The sequence below is a fragment of the Triticum urartu genome, chromosome 6 (genome assembly GCF_003073215.2).
Source record: "Triticum urartu cultivar G1812 chromosome 6, Tu2.1, whole genome shotgun sequence".
In the NCBI taxonomy this organism is placed as follows: Eukaryota; Viridiplantae; Streptophyta; class Magnoliopsida; order Poales; family Poaceae; genus Triticum; species Triticum urartu.
The window spans coordinates 86,042,664-86,052,204 of record NC_053027.1 but is presented as its reverse complement, the minus strand read 5'-3'; positions in this window follow the sequence as shown (position 1 = coordinate 86,052,204).

Sequence of the window (9,541 nt, the reverse complement as noted above, 5' to 3'; positions counted from 1 at the left end):
TACCCAGTACGACTACGGTGTTGACGACCCCTCTCTCTTGCCAGAGCAACCAGGCAAGCCCCCCCTTTGATCACCATATATCGCCTACTCTTCTCTCCACTTCTTGCATTAGAGTAGTGTAGCATGTTACTGCTTTCCGTTAATCCTATTCTGATGCATAGTCTGTCATTGTTGCTACAACTGTTGATACCTTACCTACAATCCTAAATACCTAGTATAGCATGCTAGATTATTGTCAGTGGCCCCACATTCTTGTCAGTTTGCCATGCTATACTATCGGGCCGTGATCACGTCGGGTGTTGATCACGGGTAAATACATACATATATACATACTATGCAGGTGGTGACTAAAGTCGGGTCGGCTCGTTGAGTACCCGCAAGTGATTTTGATGTGGGGGCTGAAGGGGCAGGTGGCTCCACCCAGGTAGTGGTGGGCCTGAGTTCCCGACGGCCCCCGACTGTTACTTTGAGGCGGAGCGGCAGGGAAGGTTGAGACCACCTAGGAGAGAGGTGGGCCTGGCCCTGGTCGGTGTTCGTGGTTACTTCAAGATAACACGCTTAACAAGATCTTGGTATTTGATCTGAGTCTGGCCACTGGCCTATACGCACTAACCATCTACGCGGGGACAATTATGGGCACTCGACGTCATGGTATCAGCCGAAGCCTTCGTGACATCAGCGACTGAGCGGCGCGCGCCGGATTGGACTGTAAGCCTGCTCTTGTATTAAGGGGGCTAGTTCTGCTTCCAGCCGCGTACGCAACGTGCAGGTGTGCAATGGGCGATGGGCCCAAACCCCTGCGCCATAGGATTTAGACCGGCGTGCTGACCTCTCTGTTGTGCCTAGGTAGGGCCGCGACGTGTTGATCTTCCGATGCCGGGCATGACCCAGAAAAGTGTGTCCGGACAAAGGGGATCGAGCGTGTTGGGAAATGTGGCGCACCCCTGCAGGGAAGTTTATCTATTCGAATAGCCGTGATCTTCGGTAACAGGACGACTTGGAGTTGTACCTTAACCTTATGACAACTAGAACTGGATACTTAATAAAACACACCCTTCCAAGTGCCAGATACAACCGATGACCGCTCTCTCACAGGGCGATGAGGGGAGGATCATCGGTTAGGATTATGTTATGCGATGCTACTTGGTGAACTTACCATCTACTCTCTTCTACATGCTGCAAGATGGAGGTGGCCAGAAGCGTAGTCTTCGATAAGGACTAGCTATCCCCCTCTTATTCCGGCATTCTGAAGTTCAGTCCACATATGATACCCTCATTCCATTTGATACCAAAGCATACATATGTAGTGTAGCTCCTTGCTTGCGAGTACTTTGGATGAGTACTCACGGTTGCTTTGCTTCCCCCTTTTCCCCTTCCTATACCCGGTTGCTGCGACCAGACGTTGGAGTCCAGGAGCCAGACGCCACCATTGACGATGACTCCTACTACACTGGAGGTGCCTACTACTACGTGTAGCTCGCTGACGACGACCAGGAGTAGTTTAGGAGGGTCCCAGGCAGGAGGCCTGCGCCTCTTTCGATATGTACCTCTGTTTGTGCTAGCCTTCTTAAGGCAAACTTGTTTACTTATGTCTGTACTTAGATATTATTGCTTCCGCTGACTCTTGTGTTTTTGAGCTTATGTATTCGAGCCCGTGAGGCCCCTGGCTTGTAATATAAAGCTTTTATTATTTCAATTTGTGTCTAGAGTTGTGTTGTGATATCTTCCCGTGAGTCCTTGATCTTGGTCGTACACGTTTGCGTGCATGTTTAGTGCATGATCAAATTGGGGGCGTCACAAGTTGGTATCAGAGCCGACTGCCTGTAAGAATCCCCCTTCCACACTCTTTGGCCGAAGTTGAGTCTAGTCATTGCAAAACTTTTACTAACATGGCTGTGCGGCTTATGGGCCCACGTCGCCATTGGGTGGTAGTAGGATCTTTTATTCCTCGACCTATACTCTAGGACTCTGACATCTCTTCTATTCGGGTTAAACAATTTTACTAACTCCAACTCTAGGTTCTCGTAAATACTTTCTCCCGGAGAGCCCCTCGGTCCGAACGATCGCTTGTTTCACCAGAAGATTTCGAAGACACCCTACGATGTTCTCTTGAGACTATGTGCCATTGCTTTTACAATTCCCTACCACCGATGTATCCTTATGGATAACTACCTACATTTGTCGTTCATACATTCATCCCCAGTTGATCTTGTTATTACAAGATACACCGAAATTCTCTCTATTGTTCCGAGAATACTTTGTGCCTACTGCCTTGCAGTTCTTTGCCACCTGAATATCCCTACGGATAATTCTCGCTCTTACCGAGTATCTGCTCATCCCCAGTTGTTCATGTGTTTCACAAAATTCTTCGAAATACTATCCGATCTTTTGAGAATCCTCATTAGCCTATGGCTCTTGAAATGCTTGTCTGCCTGCATTTTGGTTAATTCCAAATGACTAGCAATATTCATGGATGTCCTTTGCCTTTATCATCTTGGGTCCCTTGATTCAATATGTTGCAAATGTTGCAATCCTTAATCAGATCCTAGAATTCATCCTTTCGGCTTAGACGCCATTTTAAACATGAGCTCGATCTCGACCAATCAAATTGCCATCAATTGTACCCCTAAGCCTACTCAACTTGTCCATCCTTGATCAGAGCGTTGCTTATGATACCTTGATTTGGAAATCAAAATTCTTTTGCATTTGATCTTTGAATTAGTCAGTTGTTTCTATAATCAGATCTCCTTGCATTCTTCTTCCTCTAGTTGAGTATCGATGCTCACATCAGATCCCTTGAGGACCATCGGTTCCTTTGTTGGATTTTATCCGACAGTGTCCTTCATATTAAATAACCTTGTGAGCCTTTCCATGGGTATATAATGCCTTTGGTAAATTGTATCCTCTGCTTTGTTAACCATGCTCTACTTTCGAGCTTGTATTATTTACCCATGAACTTTGTGGTATATGTTTCTAAGATGCCTCGATGATTTGAACCAACGCCTTCCCTAATTTGTGTGAACCCGAAAGATTTCCCGGGTCATACCTATCTGGTATTGCACCAGGTAAAACTTTCAACAACTAATGTCATTTTCGAAATACAAGAGGTGAATGGAAGGTTATGCATTGAGGAAGTGGGAGTCGACCTTGAACCTTTGTGCTCATGCCCATGGACACGATGTAGATCCTATCATGGAGGCTTCTTGTAATAATAACTATTTCCTTGATATAATATCCTTTGATATCGGTGAATTGATCCTTTTGCAATCGTGGTTCCAACCCTGTTCTCCTTTAAATACCATTTCTCGTGCAAGTTTAAGCACTTGTCTTCTGCAGAGCAATGCACTAGTCCAACCCCTACTTTGATCTGTCATCGAGTATTACCCCTGGTGGTATCTCGAGAATATCATGGAACTACATAACTTCTTATGAGTTCTTCATCAAGTACTACATTCTCACTGATTCCAATTTTTCACGGGCTCTGAGTTATTAAACACTCAAAGACACCATTAACTGAACCGAGTCCGCACTATAGTTCAACAACTCTTAGAAATCTTCTTTACTTACGAGTTTGTACCCGATCACGTCATTCCTAGCCTATTTGGATATATCATTATTGTGATGATTTTAACCGTGCTACCTGGTCCTTCTTCCCGGAGCATGATTTTCGATGATGAGCTAGGCTTACGTTGATTTTCCTCATCATATCATTTCGCCTTGAACCGCAAGCTTGGTTTCGAGTTTGTGCCATAAGTGAGGTTCCAATAACCTTTCGCTTCATCATTCCTTTGACTTGATGTCATCGCCGATCGATTACATCTTCAGGTACTTCCGACAAATGTGTCGTGATCATCATCAACATTCTGAGCTCTTCCAGGATATCAATCAAATTCATGATGGTAAGTGCCATCCTCGTCCCTTGGTAATTTGAGTTACCATCGACAACATCTTTACCTTCCTTTCATCACAAACCTGTTCATGTTATGGATGCAACTTGCTATCCAGTTTGTATTATGTTCTACCTTGAAGTATTACTGTCCTTTATGTCAAGGATGTTGCAAGGATTGCTCCACCTCTTAAGAATTCTTGATATAGTAATAATTCTCGCCATCTCCATTCATTTCTTGGTCCCCGTGTTATTTCTAACCGAAATACCGACAACTGAACTATGATGTGTGAATTCAAGGCTTCTAGCAACTCTATTGCCTGGAAGTGAATGGTCGATAGTTTCATTCTACTTCTTTTGTTCATTTAGTCACCATTCTAACATTGATTGTGCGACCCAGCCCATATTTCGGGTGCACCTTTCAATCAATGTTCAATTGTGTATGCTTTCCTCGAGCACACCATTATATCAGTTGATCTGACAAATGTTATCTCCTTGTTCACATGATTGTGGATACCCATCTTTTTGGGAATCTGGAGGAATGGTCACTGAGCTATCAGCCACCTCCTCACCCTCTCCTTGGCTTAATGATGAACTCTTGTTTTGGAACTCGCTTCCATAGTGCATTTCCCGAGAATCTTACAATGTCATCTCGTCAATTTGTTTTGCACCTTTTCTTCTCAGGCATCCTGAGTCTGAGGTACCCTAACATCGATCAGATCTGAATCTCAGTCAGATATGATGGTTGGGACATATTTCCAAGAGTTATAACAATGGTCCTTATATACCGGTAAGGTGATGTCATGCCTAGCACACCTGGCCGGAGGACCTATTGTTATAGTTTCCTTTTTAGCAAGGTTAGCCATTCTTCCATGAGGAAATTGTAAGACTTAGTCTATAAGTTGTGCATGATGAATCCTTTGTGTATCCAAGGTTTGATCTTTACCCAGTGACCATGTCAATGCTATCTTGAAGCATGTCTGTGGTACTCTGTTCATCAAAAAGAACATTTGAAGCGCCATGATAAATTTTTCTTGATCAATTATCCAAACACCGTTGTATGGGTAATGTCATGAAATTCCTCTCCCCTTACCTAAAAGGGGTTTTCTACTTTCTATCATGTCATGGATATCATGCTCTGCTTGTCCTTGGGAAGGATATACCCTTGAAATATGTGTTTAAACACATTTTCCTTTCCATTGTTCTGTCTAATCTGATAGACACTTTTCCCTTTCCATTGGTTTGTTTAAACCCTTTCTATGATCTATATGATATAAGTAGTAATAATTCCCTGCTTGTGCAAACACATCGGTGTACAACTCTGCCAGTAAGACCCTGTTACTATTGTTGATGACATTCCGGTAACCACCGATGGACGAGAACTTTGCCTATTGGTCTGCCTCGTTTCAACGAGCAGGAAAATGGTTCTCTTTGTCCCTCGCTCTTGGTACCGATGTTGTTGCTGACATATAACTGACAGGTTACTCTTTGACATGCCTTGCTTGCATGATCATGCAATACGTCACCCCTCTTCCTACTATTAAGCCACATGGTGGGCCCATGACCCACAGTTCCACATGATCGAAACCTGACTCTCCTGTACACCCCCTGTTCTCAATGTTGTTCCTCGCTCGTGGCCTCGTATGAAATTCACGAGCCACTTTCCGAGAGATCATCAATTCTGTTATCAGACACAATACTGATTCCCATTACTTTGAACTCCTTTCACACCCTGTATCAGGCATCGTCTGATTGCCTATCCGCTCGAAACTTCTTATTGCACCGTCTTACTTGCTCTCGATGTTTCCTTAAGTTTCAATTCGAGAGTTACTTTCCGCCACCTTCCCTGGTGTTATCTACCGGCTAAGCAACCTTGTAGAGGCCCGTTCTTCCGAAGTTACCCCTTATCATTATCGTAAGTACGGTGGAGTTCCTGAAGAAAGGACGACAACCTCATCATGATGCAGTAATGCATAGGAATGAAGACATCAACACTATGGATCGACCACTACGAGAATAGCAACCAAGACTGATAAGATTTGTTAGAATTTCGTAACCAGACCTTTCCCCCTTATCCCACCTCTTAAATCTCGGGACGAGATTTCTTGTACTAGAGGAGAACTGTGACGCCCGGATAACTAGGCTACAGTAATCCCACGCTAATGATGCCACGTCACCACAGTTACTGTTGTTAGTCTCGCGTTAGTTCAAAACCGATTCAAATTCAAATTTGAATTTTAGGCAAACAATAAAAGTTTTCAAATGTTAAAACCAAATTGTTCTGGTTTTGGCAAATAATGCATAAGAAATATTGGTGAACAAACCAACATCCTTAAAGGTGTTTGAATGTCCTAAAAGTTAATAAAACAGTAGCGAAAGAATTAATTGAATGCCTTTTATAATTAATAAAATGTTAAACTATTTTAATTGGAGGTTTAAACTTTTGAAGTAGAGGTATAATTAGTGATACAAATTTAGGTACAACATTTGTGTTTTATAAAACTTGATAAAATGAAGTAGTAAAAGGAAAGGTAAACATAAAGAATAGAAACTTAAACAAAAGTCAAAAAAAGAAAAGAAAAGGAAAGCCCCCACCTCCCCCAGTGGGCCTAGTGGCCCAGCTGGCCATTCAGCCGGCCGGCCAGGCCAGCCCACACGGCCCACCCCACATCCGCAGCCTACACCTAACCCCTCCCCTCTGTGACCTAACTACCGCAGCCCACCTCGCCCCCCACGATCCCCACCCACCACTTGCTCCCGCCCCCACGACCCGAACTGGATCGGGGGCGCTCGCCCCCCAGATCCCGACGACCGCGCCCCGCCGCCTCGTCCGGCGACCTCGCCGGACCTCACCGTCATCGCGCCACGACGCCCTGGAGCCGCCCCGACGCCGTTGCTCGTCGCCTCCCCGACCTCGTCGCTGGTGCCGTCCCGGACTGCCATCGCCGCCTAGTCCCGCGACCTCACCGGACCTCACCATCGCCCGAAGCCGCCCTCTACGCCGCCGGACCTCGTCGCCCCGCCGCACGGTGTCCCCGTCCCCCCCTCGAGCTCGAGCCCACTGCCAATCCCCTACAGCCGCCGGTGAGGCCCCGGCCTCCTCTCCCTCCTCTCTGTCCCGTGTACTGCACCACGCTCGTCGCCACACCCCTCGTCCACTCCCGTAGCTCGCCCGCATCACCCCGCGCTGGACGCTCCCAGCCCTGCGGTCACCGCGCCCGCGCCTGCGTCCCGTGCACCGTCGCCCCACACCTGCTGTCGCCGCTGCTCTACGGCGCCCCCTCTCTGCCCGCCGCTGCCGGGGCTTTCTCCGGTCGTCGCCGCACCGGCCTGACCCCGTTCCCCCCCGTGCCTCCCAGGCCGCCGGCGCTGTGGCCGCGCTCACCTCGCGCCCACTGTCGCCGCTCTCGCCAGCCCTCTCCGTCCCGCTTGGCCTCCCCACATGCGCCGCCCGCGGTCGCCTCCCCACTGCCCCGCCCGGCAGGCTTCCCCATCGTCGGTGGCCTCGTCTCGTGCCACGGCGGCCTCGTCCCGCCCTGCGGGCGAGTGCCCGCTCGGGTGACGCCCAGCACACCTTGCCCGCACCCAGACCCGCAACGCCCTGTGCCCGCTAAGGGCCCCCTGGCCTAATGACATGTGAGGCCTACCCTCTTGAACGTTTTTTAAAAAGAGAATTAAAAATAATAAAAATAATAATAATAAATATTAATTAATTAATTAAGTTAATTAATCCTATTTAATTAATCTAATTAACCTATTAGTTTAATTAAACAGTAATAATTAACCTAAACCCCAATCAACCTAACAGAGAATGAGAGGTGGGTCCCACTGGGACCCACACGTTAGTTGACCAGTCAACTCCTCTGTTGACTGCTGGCGTCATGCTGACATCAGCGTGCACTGTTCTGAGATAATGTTGATTTAAATAATTAAATAAATCTAAAAATGATTTAAATTTTTTAAAATTAATATAAAATAAACCGTAGCTCGGATGAAAAACTTTGTACATGAAAGTTGCTCAGAACGACGAGACGAATCCGATACGCAGCCCGTATCCGCCACGCATCCCTAATAGCTAACACACAACTTTCCCCCTCCGGTTCGTTTGTCCGAAAACGCGAAACACCGGGGATAATTTCCCGGATGTTTTCCCCCTTCGCCGGTATCACCTCATACCGTTAGGGCACCCTAGCACCGATGTCATGCATTGTCATGCATTATTGTTTGCATTATATTTATTGTTCTCCCCTCTTCTCTCGCTAGACACCGAGACCGACGCCGCTGCTACCCAGTACGACTACGGTGTTGACGACCCCTCTTGCCAGAGCAACCAGGCAAGCCCCCCCTTTGATCACCAGATATCGCCTACTCTCTCTCTGCTTGCATTAGAGTAGTGTAGCATGTTACTGCTTTCCGTTAATCCTATTCTGATGCATAGCCTGTCATTGTTGCTACTATTGATACCTTACCTGCAATCCTAAATACTTAGTATAGGATGCTAGATTATCATCAGTGGCCCTACATTCTTGTCAGTCTGCCATGCTATACTATCGGGCCGTGATCACGTCGGGTGTTGATCACGGGTAAATACATACATATATACATATATACAGGTGGTGACTAAAGTCGGGTCGGCTCATTGAGTACCCGCAAGTGATTCTGATGTGGGGGCTGAAGGGGCAGGTGGCTCCATCCAGGTAGTGGTGGGCCTGAGTTCCCGACGGCCCCCGACTGTTACTTTGAGGCGGAGCGACAGGGCAGGTTGAGACCACCTAGGAGAGAGGTGGGCCTGGCCCTGGTCGGCGTTCGCGGTTACTTCAAGATAACACGCTTTAACGAGATCTTGGTATTTGATCTGAGTCTGGCCACTGGCCTATACGCACTAACCATCTACGCGGGGACAGTTATGGGCACTCGACGTCGTGGTATCAGCCGAAGCCTTCGTGACGTCAGCGACTGAGTGGCGCGCGCCGGATTGGACCGTAAGCCTGCTCTTGTATTAAGGGGGCTAGTTCTGCTTCCGGCCGCGTACGCAACGTGCAGGTGTGCAATGGGCGATGGGCCCAGACCCCTGCGCCATAGGATTTAGACCGGCGTGCTGACCTCTCTGTTGTGCCTAGGTGGGGCTGCGACGTGTTGATCTTCCGAGGCCGGGCATGACCTAGGAAAGTGTGTCCGGACAAGGGGATCGAGCTGTTGGGAAATGTGGTGCACCCCTGCAGGGAAGTTTATCTATTCGAATAGCTGTGATCTTCGGTAACAGGACGACTTGGAGTTGTACCTTGACCTTATGACAACTAGAACTGGATACTTAATAAAACACACCCTTCCAAGTGCCAGATACAACCGGTGATCGCTCTCTCACAGGGCGACGAGAGGATCATCGGTTAGGATTATGCTATGCGATGCTACTTGGTGAACTTACCATCTACTCTCTTCTACATGCTGCAAGATGGAGGTGGCCAGAAGCGTAGTCTTCGATAAGGACTAGCTATCCCCCTCTTATTCCGGCATTCTGCAGTTCAGTCCACATATGATACCCTCATTCCATTTGATACCAAAGCATACATATGTAGTGTAGCTCCTTGCTTGCGAGTACTTTGGATGAGTACTCATGGTTGCTTTGCTTGCCCCTTTTTCCCTTTCTATACCTGG